Below are 9,855 nucleotides of genomic sequence, written 5' to 3'. Positions count from 1 at the left end.
ATTAACGCCCACCACACAACCAAATATGAACATAAAGGTAGTGCAGTAGACAGCAAGAGCAGAGATTTAGATTTCTCTGAGCAGATTTAAGACAAATTTAAATAAAACCTACAATAATGTGTGTAGCTTTGAAATAGTGTTATGCAGCTGGGACTGCTCTGCCCTAGTAACCCTCATGGGTCAGGGAAAACTACTGTGACCGAGAACAGAATAAATTTGTCCTCTACACCTGTCTGAAGAGGGACTAAAGAATCACATTTTAAGAACGTGATTGTGGCCAAACCGTCGACAGGCAGTACATGCACTTAGTTCCCTGAATATAACTCTATTAACGGTTTTATAGAGACTTAGTGGATATTTTTATTGGACAATATAAAATGCAGAGACAGAGTGAAAAATAGAGTATGTGGTTCACAATCAACAATCGATGGTTTGCCCCTTTGGCTCATCAGATTTAAGCAGCTCAAATGACAACGTCTGAGGATGTGTCACGAATTTGAATCTAGCTCACAGACCGCTGTGAATGCTTACTTTAGCTTATTGTTACATAGCAATACTGCCTCCTCAGCCACCTCCCCCCAAAAAAGAGAAACAAAAGAAGCACAAAATATTGGATCAGGAACAAAGTGTCATGTTTACCTGAGGAGACAAAGTGCACTGGAGGCAGATCCTTGCAGGGCACCTCTGACAGGTTGGGCCTGTCGAAACAGATGCTCCCTTCAGGTAAACGAGAGGAGGAGACTGTCTTTTACTGGACTGCAATCATTTACACATTGGGTAACAGACAAAGGTTGTCCGGAGTTATATTCCACAAGAGGAAAATATTGTGCAATAAATGATAAAAATGTGGAAATAAGACACAAGTAGCTACATTAACTGATGTTTTAACAAGGTTTGTTTGCAGAAAATCTTTCTGATCAATGGGAAGATATGGTTTTGTCTTAATTCTGGAGAGCAACTGGGAGTTTGGCAGATCCCTAACTTGAATTTTTTCATGGCTTCATAATGGACACAAATCAGACAGGACTTAAAAACACAGCTTGTTTTCACCTGTGTTAAAAGCACACTTGAAGTGTCCAACCTGGTATTGTTTGAATTGAAGTCAGAGTAGAAAAGTTGGACTGACTGCAGAGCTGAACAGACTTCTGAGTCAGGTGAGGAGAGAAAACATGACGACAAAGAAGAGCCAGTATGGAATGTGATGCATGAGATATGAAACTCACCACCCCCAGCTTTTAGAGTGCCTACTGTGTGTGTGTGTGTGTGTGTGTGTGTGTGTGTGTGTGTGTGTGTGTGTGTGTGTGTGTGAGAGAGTATCTGTGTATTTGGGTGTGTGTCTCTATGCGTATATGCGTATATGTGTATGCACTCTTATGAGCATTGGAGCATCAAAGAAACAGCCTACAAGTGAGACAGAGCACAGAAACGAGACAGAGGAGTGTNTGAGAAGCTGATAACAAGGAGAGAATGAAGAATTGTGTGTGTGTGTGTGTGTGTGTGTGTGTGTGTGTGTGTGTGTGTGTGTGTGTGAGAGAGTATCTGTGTATTTGGGTGTGTGTCTCTATGCGTATATGCGTATATGTGTATGCACTCTTATGAGCATTGGAGCATCAAAGAAACAGCCTACAAGTGAGACAGAGCACAGAAACGAGACAGAGGAGTGTGTGTGTGTGTATTTGTGGGCTGTTCTGTGAAGTCATCCTAATTAATAGCCGAGAGTGTTTGGCTGAAAGCGGTGTTACTTAAATTAGAAATCCCTCTGATGTCCAACTTGGCAGGGTAAACTAGCCACATTAGCACACATGTTCCTGAGAGTTATCATCATAATAATAACAATAATAATAATAATAAAGATAATATGTTAAATATCTTTGTACAGTGCTTTCCTAAACAGCTACAGCTACAAAGTACTATTCACGAAAAGAATAATCTATCTGTCTGTTTACGGCCTTTAAGTAATAGTGAACTTCAATCACACTGACAGAGACTCTGCATCAGCAATACAGGGAATGGGAGCAGGTAATAGTGTGTGTGTGTGTGTGTGTGTGTGTGTGTGTGTGTGTGTGTGTGTGTGCTAGTAGTGCTGTTTAAAGGAGGTCTTGGTGCAGTGATCAATACACTATGGGTCATAGTTAGTAGTTTTATGAGCTACTCATCCTATTGCCTTTTATTTTATGTGTCAGTCACCAAATGCCCCCACACCACCACCACCCTCCCCCCACACCTCTTTCCTTTGTCTCATAATCCTACACACACACACACACACACACACACACACACACACACACACACACATTCCATCCATCCATTTGGCAATAAAGATTGCGCTGACTGAGCAGCCTTACAGTAACCACCCATGGCTCACGTCCAGTGAGAAAAGGTGTGTCCGTGTGTGTGTGTGCGTTTCCCCCATATGTCCATTGCCATAGGATAAAAAAGGGTGAGTGAGTGAAAGTTTTTATTCCTATACTTGGCATTTTCAGATAATTCTGTGAAACGTCAAACTGAAACACCAATAAAATTACTTATTTTTTTTATTTTTATTTTTTAGTTCACAGGAATAGTATATCTGATCAAAGTGTGGCTGGATAGAGATTGTTACAAAAAGAAAACATTGAAATTTGGGCAAAGGGAAGTGGAAACTAAAATCAATAGAGAGTTTAGTTGTTACTTAGAGCTTTTCTACTCACAAGAGGATTTTAGCATTGTGTATTTTTTTGATCATCCTTTTAAAAGGTGTGGTGTAGCATCTTACTTTTAATATTTTAAAGGAGCTATTTGTAAGTTTTGCTATATTTGCATAGCCAACATTGACATCAACAGCTGCTTACTCACCAGTCTGGAGGGAAGGGTGCAAGTTCAGCATCAAACTTCATTACTTTACTTGCCAAGAGCTGTCTCCAGTGATGGAAAGCGACAATCTTGTTTTCCTTCTATATACTTCTATAGCTTTCTTTCCTCTACTGAAGTTAGCATGCTAACCAGTTAGCCCCGGACCAGTCGGACTGTCTCAATGCTTTCCATTACCAAGTCATTGTCGGGGCCAGGCTGCCCTGAAGAAGTAGCGAGGCCCAGACAGCATATTATAACCTCTTTTTCTATAAATGCAGTGATTGGCTGAAGTACCTTTTGCAAGACTGGTGAATAAACAGCTGTTAATGCTAAAGCTGGCTATGTAGCTACAGCAAAACTAACAAATAGCTCATTGAAGTATATTTTGATGACAATATGTCACAGTCTGTTTACTCAAGTAGAAGAAAGTACGATTTTGAATGCAGGAATTTGCTTGTCATGGAGTATTTTTAAATATGGAGTATGGAGTACTGTGGTCTTACTATTACTTACAGTAAGTAGGTATCTGAGTTCTTCCACCACTGAGGATGGCAGATGGTCAAAGATGGTGGTTGAATGGACTGATGGAAAAGTCTCTGTGTTACACAAGAAGCATATTGGACACATGGGAAACAGGAAGCAGTGGGGTTTATGGGAATTATGGCTTTAATTTTAAATTTTTTGAAAAGAACCTTTTATGATATATTTTAATGCTTTAATGGAAATTAGTAAAACGCACTCACACTTGCTGACAGACACAAGACACAGGCCACCCACAGTTTCTCTCTGTCTCTCCTTTGAAACTCTGTAAAATGACTCCATTCTTCAAGAAGAGCACAAATCAGTGTTCATTGATTATGTTTTCTGTCTTGTCCTCGAGAGACACACACACACCCACACACACACACACACACACACACACACACACACACACACACACACACACACACACACACACACACACACACACACAAACTGCTGATGGAGCGAGCTTTCCAGTGCAGCGGAGATCTGTGAATACATTATATAGTATGTACACTCAGAGAGGCCATGCATATTTGATGGCTATAAAAAGGTAAGGTTGGGGGAGAGTCATGTTCGCTCTGCCCACTCTCTAAGTACAGCACACTTTCTACCTTACAAAATTATGCTTCATTATTCAGAATAGCACATAGATTTGTAATCACAAACAGCATAGTGAGAATTTTCAATTGCTCTATTAGAAAACCATATTTGTCTATTGTGTCAGCAGCCCTGCTTATCACCTTTAGATTACACTTGTCTGTGCGTCTGATTTCTTTTTTTTTGCTCTCATTCAAAGTTTCACCATCAAATATCTGCAACTACAACAGTGTGTACTATTGCATCAGTTTTAGAGCTATTCAATGAATGTCTGGGCTAAAAGCATTTTCCTCTCCTGTGAATTACTCTGTTTGCTCCGGCTGAAAACGCCCATACAGCCTCTCTCTGCTTTACATGTGACTTTGCAGATATGATGTGTGTCCTTGAAAGAGACCTTGGCTTGCATTGCAGTCATGATGATGGCAATGAAACAAGCTCTCTGGCTATGCTACTGCCCCTCAGTGGACAATATAGAAAAGTGCATCTGATTAAAAGAGATATTTGCACGGCATGATGGAACTAGTTTGGTCACATGGGTGGAGGGAATTCCCAGAGTGATTATGTATGATTATAGTCTGAGATGTAAATCATTCATGAACATTTTTTTTCTCTTTGAATGACCAAGTAACTCCACTCTGCGTTGAAAAAACTACTTTGAATGATGGAAAGAAATCATAGAAATAACATGTATGTGACTGACAATAGAGAGGTGAAACATTATGTTAGAATTAGACTTAAAATGCAAATTTTAGCTCAGTTTCATATCTTTTTAACTCTCACAGTCTGGTTCTCATTCTTGCACTGGGCTATTGAAGCAGAGACTGAGAGGACAAATACATTTAATTTGTTGTTTGATGGAGAATGCTGTGAAGGAACTCGTCATCAAAACATTGTTTTTCAGAAACTGCTGGTTATAATTCTTTGTGTTTTATATCATGTAAATATGACCAATGCCAAAATATTCTTCCCAAAAGTATTGTGCCCCCCCCCCCCCCCCCTCAAAAAAAAAACTGTAAAAAATACAGTGTCTGAAACAGGCCAATATAAATGTTACTGTGAATAACAATTTCCTCATACCAGCAAACTGCACAGTGTTGCTCCCACCCGAATGCCAAACTGTCCCAAAAGTGTCAACAGCTTATAGGAACAAAAGATACTCTGTTCTTATGTGCAGTCTGTCCTACTTTCCTTAGTGTTTTTCAACTTCAACACTCCCCCCATGAGGGATCATTAAAGTTTATTCTCTAATCTAAATTGATTCAATCAGATACAGGAAGCAGTCACAGCCCTGCTACGTCAGGGTCTCAATGTGGAGCTGCTATTCACCTCTCAAAATGCCTGATAGTGTCAGAGAACACGTTATTAGTGTAATAGGAGATCAGCAGAAGAGATATAATATACACACTGTCCCATTATCATCTACTGTAGCATCGCTGAATGTCAGCCAGCATAACCTGATTGCTCCTCCTGATGTTTATCTTGGTGAATAAGATGCTGAAAAAGAAAGAAAAGAAACAAAGTCACCAATTCTCCTTTGAAAAAGAAAGACAAACAGATTATGTGGACCTCTTGTATTGGCAGATCTTTCCAATGAGTCGCCCCCTTCGTTTTGTCTTCATCAGTGATGCAGCAGGAATGTGTTAAAAAAGAGGTGAGCAAAGAAAGAGAAATGGACAGACCATTAAAAGGAGGTGAGATAAGGTGATGCTGAGCGGTAGCAATTGATAATCTGTGTGTCCGGATAGGATTTTCTTTATCTACTGTGTTGGTTTGTAGTTACTCAGCTTCAGCCAGGGGAAATCCTGCTTGTTATCGCACACAACTGCAGTAATGAGATGCTCTCTGCACCTTAACCTGGCTGAGTGAAAAACACTACAACTGGGGTATTTTTTATCCATGCTCTGTGTGTGTGTGTGTGTGTGTGTGTGTGTGTGTGTGTGCGTGCGTGCGTGCGTGCGTGTGTGTGTGTGTGTGTGTGTGTGTGTGTGTGTGTGTGTGTGTGTGTGTGAGAGAAGAAGAAAGAGAGATGCCTTGTGGTTATCCTGCATCACATGAGCATGATTATACAGCAGGGAGGGGTGCTGAGATCTGCTGAAGAGTTTGCATTTATACTTGGGATTAATGGCACATGGTAACATTAGGTATTTGATGTAGCTTATTCTATTTGGGTTAAAAATTGACATTGGAGTTTTTATCATTGTAGTGGAAAGAACAAGTAAACACTGAGAGAAGTCATTTTGGAGCCTTATCAGAAAAGGAAATTTTTTTTTTCAATTTTGAGAGTGAGTTCAGGGTTTTATAACTCAGCTACTCAATCATCACTCAGTCAGCACCAGAAGAAAATCTTTCACTAGAGGAACTTCACAACAGGATAGATTAAATTAAATTGGCAGAAAACCAAAAACTCACTATAACATGATGTGGACTATAAAAGAGGAAGCATGACCTGAATGGCAGCTCTCATTCTGCTTCTGCACAAAGCCAAAACCACATGACAGTCACAAGTTGTAAACTCTTGAGTTTCGTGCACGCATGTCACACATTTTCAAGCCAGCCCTCTTTCTTCTTCTCTTTTACTTACTCCCACATCATTTTTACAGCAGATATTGCTCTATGTTCAATGGTTATGTAAAATCATTGTAACGTATTCAAATGTCCACATTTACACATTTTTAATTCATGTTTTTTATCCCTGACATTGACATGAAATATCCTCATATTGAATCACATGAGTTTTATGGCCTATATATCATATAATACATCATCTTTTTTGTTTGTTTTTTAGCATTACTTACAGTGATCATATAAGCTATCCAAGCTTTGACACATGTTAAGTGTGTGGAATTTTCTAAACTCTGGTTGGACTTGCTGCATTTTCCCATATACAGACTACCAACTAGGAAGAGCAAACCAGATACTGTGACTGCAGTGGAGTGCATCCCATTCAGTGCAGCGAAGCCCCCTGGATACGTTTTCTCTTTTAGTGCATCAAAATGTATCAGTTCCTTCTCTATCCCTCCACAGCTGCTATAAAACGGATGCCATGGATGTTGCCAGAAGGGAGGGTCATGCTTCATTCATGTAGATTACATCGCGATTACATCAAGAGAATTTTACACTTTCACATTTGCAGGGTAGAACAGGTGGAAGGAATAAGCTCATGAAGGACAGTACAGCACAATGCAATCAAGTACTAGCTTACACCGAGTATCAAATAAACAAAAACTGAATTGTCCAGGAAGGGAAATTAATATTTCACCTCATCACAGCAACACTAAGTGTTAGGGAGAAATCTTATCATCGGGGGTCGAGGTATTTCAGTGAAGAAAGAGCGCTGGAGCCCAGGATGTCTTACGCTGAAGATGTTTATTGAAGCTTGATCAAAGAGAAAGGAGGAATTATCAATACACATTTCTGTGCATGATGTCACCTCAATTCTGAAAAAAAGAAACCCTGTGGCTGGTCTTTATGCAGTTCCAAAGATTACAATAGATAGCTTACACCCCATATATAGAAGAGGGAGAAGAGGGATGTGTGAACATTCTATTGGTCCATTAGCCATAAACAAGGAAACATGATTTACACACACACACACAGGTGCTGATCCCAGAACACCAAGCCTTGTTACTGATCATCCAAGGTCTTCTGTTATCAATCATGGCACCAGCAATATCAGCATAAAACCACAGCTGTGTCTGGAGCGCCTGAGCATCTCCTCCTGTAAGATTTAATGCAATAGCTGTGGCACTGTGACCTAGGGCCTTATACTGACCTTTCACCCTGAGTCATTCACTCACTGTGGACATACAGAATATTCCCTCACACTAAGAATATGTACTATATATGTATCAGGACATGAAATTGGAAAAACCAGCAGTGAACTACAGCAGAATGTAAGAAACTAATTATACATACCTGTCATGACTACCATCACATACATGGTTATGCCTGTGAGGGTATTAATCAGGTAGTAGCCTAATGCATTTGTCCTCAGGAGGGATACTACAGGAATGCTAGTACTGTAATATAAATTGGTTTTATTAAAGAATCAGGGAGTTATATTTGTTTCAAGATAAATTTTAAAAAAACAATTATTTTATACAGTATTATATAATAAAATTTAATCAGGTCATCTGCTATATCGAGGGAATCTATGGTGTATGATGTTTTTGTAAGTGTACAGCCAGAGACAGCCAACAGCAGTCCTGCGGTGCAAACTCACTGTTAAAAGCTGTGGCCCAGGCCAAGAGTATCCCTTCACTTAACACACACATGCACATGCACACACGCACGCACACATGCACATGCACACGCACACACACACACACACGCACGCACGCACGCACACACACGCACACGCACACGCACACACACACACACACACACACACACACACACACACAAACATAAATAGCAGTCTTTTGTGATATCTCAGGGTTGAGTGGAAGGAGGAGAGAACAGAGGGGGAGGTAAAGTAAGTGCATTGCAGTGTCTGTACACGTCCTACTGCGTCACACACACACACACACACACACACACACACACTCACACTCTCTCTCTCTCTCTCCCTCTCTCTTTCTTTGACAGTGACTCATCCCCCAGGCCACTCCCCCCTCTTACCCCATCTCTGTTCATCCTCCACACACCTAACAAGTGATTTGTCAACACTCTCTTATCTGATCCTTTCCCTCTTTCTTTCTTTCTTTCTTTCTTTCTTTCTTTCTTTCTTTCTTTCTTTCTTTCTTTCTTTCTTTCTTTCTTCAGCCCACAATCCTTCTACAAACTTTCTGTTAATTCTTTCCTAACTTTTCTTTTTTTCTTCAGGCAAATCCCAACCCAAATCCCAAACCTTCTCCATCCAGCTCCCTCTCAGGACTCCTCCAAACCACCATGATGCCGTCAGTTCTTATGCAACCCCAGTCCTGGTTGTGGGGGGGAAATAGCCCTGCAATGCAGCACAGTTATAAAATAGCAGTAGGCATTCTGGGGGCTGCAGCTGAGACATAACCCTGCCACTTCTACCACTGCTGTGTGGTTACACTGCTCTGCACTGGTGCTGCTGTGATACTCTCTTTAGCCTTAATTTATTTGTTCCTCTGTGACAGACTGAGGTCGTATTCAGAATGAAAGTAATAATACATTTTCTTCAAGGTCAAATCAGTATAACCTTCTGGCAGGATTGTTTTCAGACACACTACATCACATGTTCATATGTTCAGACCATACCCAGTTACACTGCAATAAACACATAACTCAATTTATAACACTCAAAAATTGAGAGCATTTACTTTTACATAAAATAATATTGTAGCCACAGCTAACATCTATTAACAGTACTTAACATTAGATACTTATTTACAAATCTGTCCAGCATGAAAGTGTAAATATAGTGATTTGCTCATATACAGTGAGGTCCAAGAGTCTGAGCTCACATTTGCTATTCACTTGAATGGGAATGCGGATTTCCCTTATATTCGGCGTTGTTGCCAGGTTTCATGACGTAGCTGAGCGCGGGCCTAAAGGAGCATTAAGTTTGCCAAGATACGGCAATACCACTTCCGTTTAGTGTTCAAGAAAATAAGAGCTTGATTGACGATTCTACATTACCAAACTTCCAATATGTAATTATCTGAACAAGGAAGAATTGTATTTACTCTGTACTTCTGCTATTAATTTGTACAGTTGCTCGTTTTGGTTCTTAAGTTACAGTTCTAGAGAGATGACAACTTGAAATCGCTTTGCTATCTCAGTGGGCCTCAATTTGGGTTCTCAGGTTACATGCCCAAGAGCTCTGGCGTTTAGATCCACATATGTGCTCAGAGACTGATTTACACTTGCTTGGTGGCAGTAATAGAGCAATATTCATAGCCTACCCTATTCTTTAGTACAAGTTGATATATG

This window comes from Seriola dumerili, unplaced genomic scaffold (assembly GCF_002260705.1).
Source record: "Seriola dumerili isolate Sdu_G_001 unplaced genomic scaffold, Sdu_1.0 BDQW01000230.1, whole genome shotgun sequence".
NCBI lineage: Eukaryota > Metazoa > Chordata > Actinopteri > Carangiformes > Carangidae > Seriola > Seriola dumerili.
Note: the sequence above shows the minus strand (reverse complement) of the source record.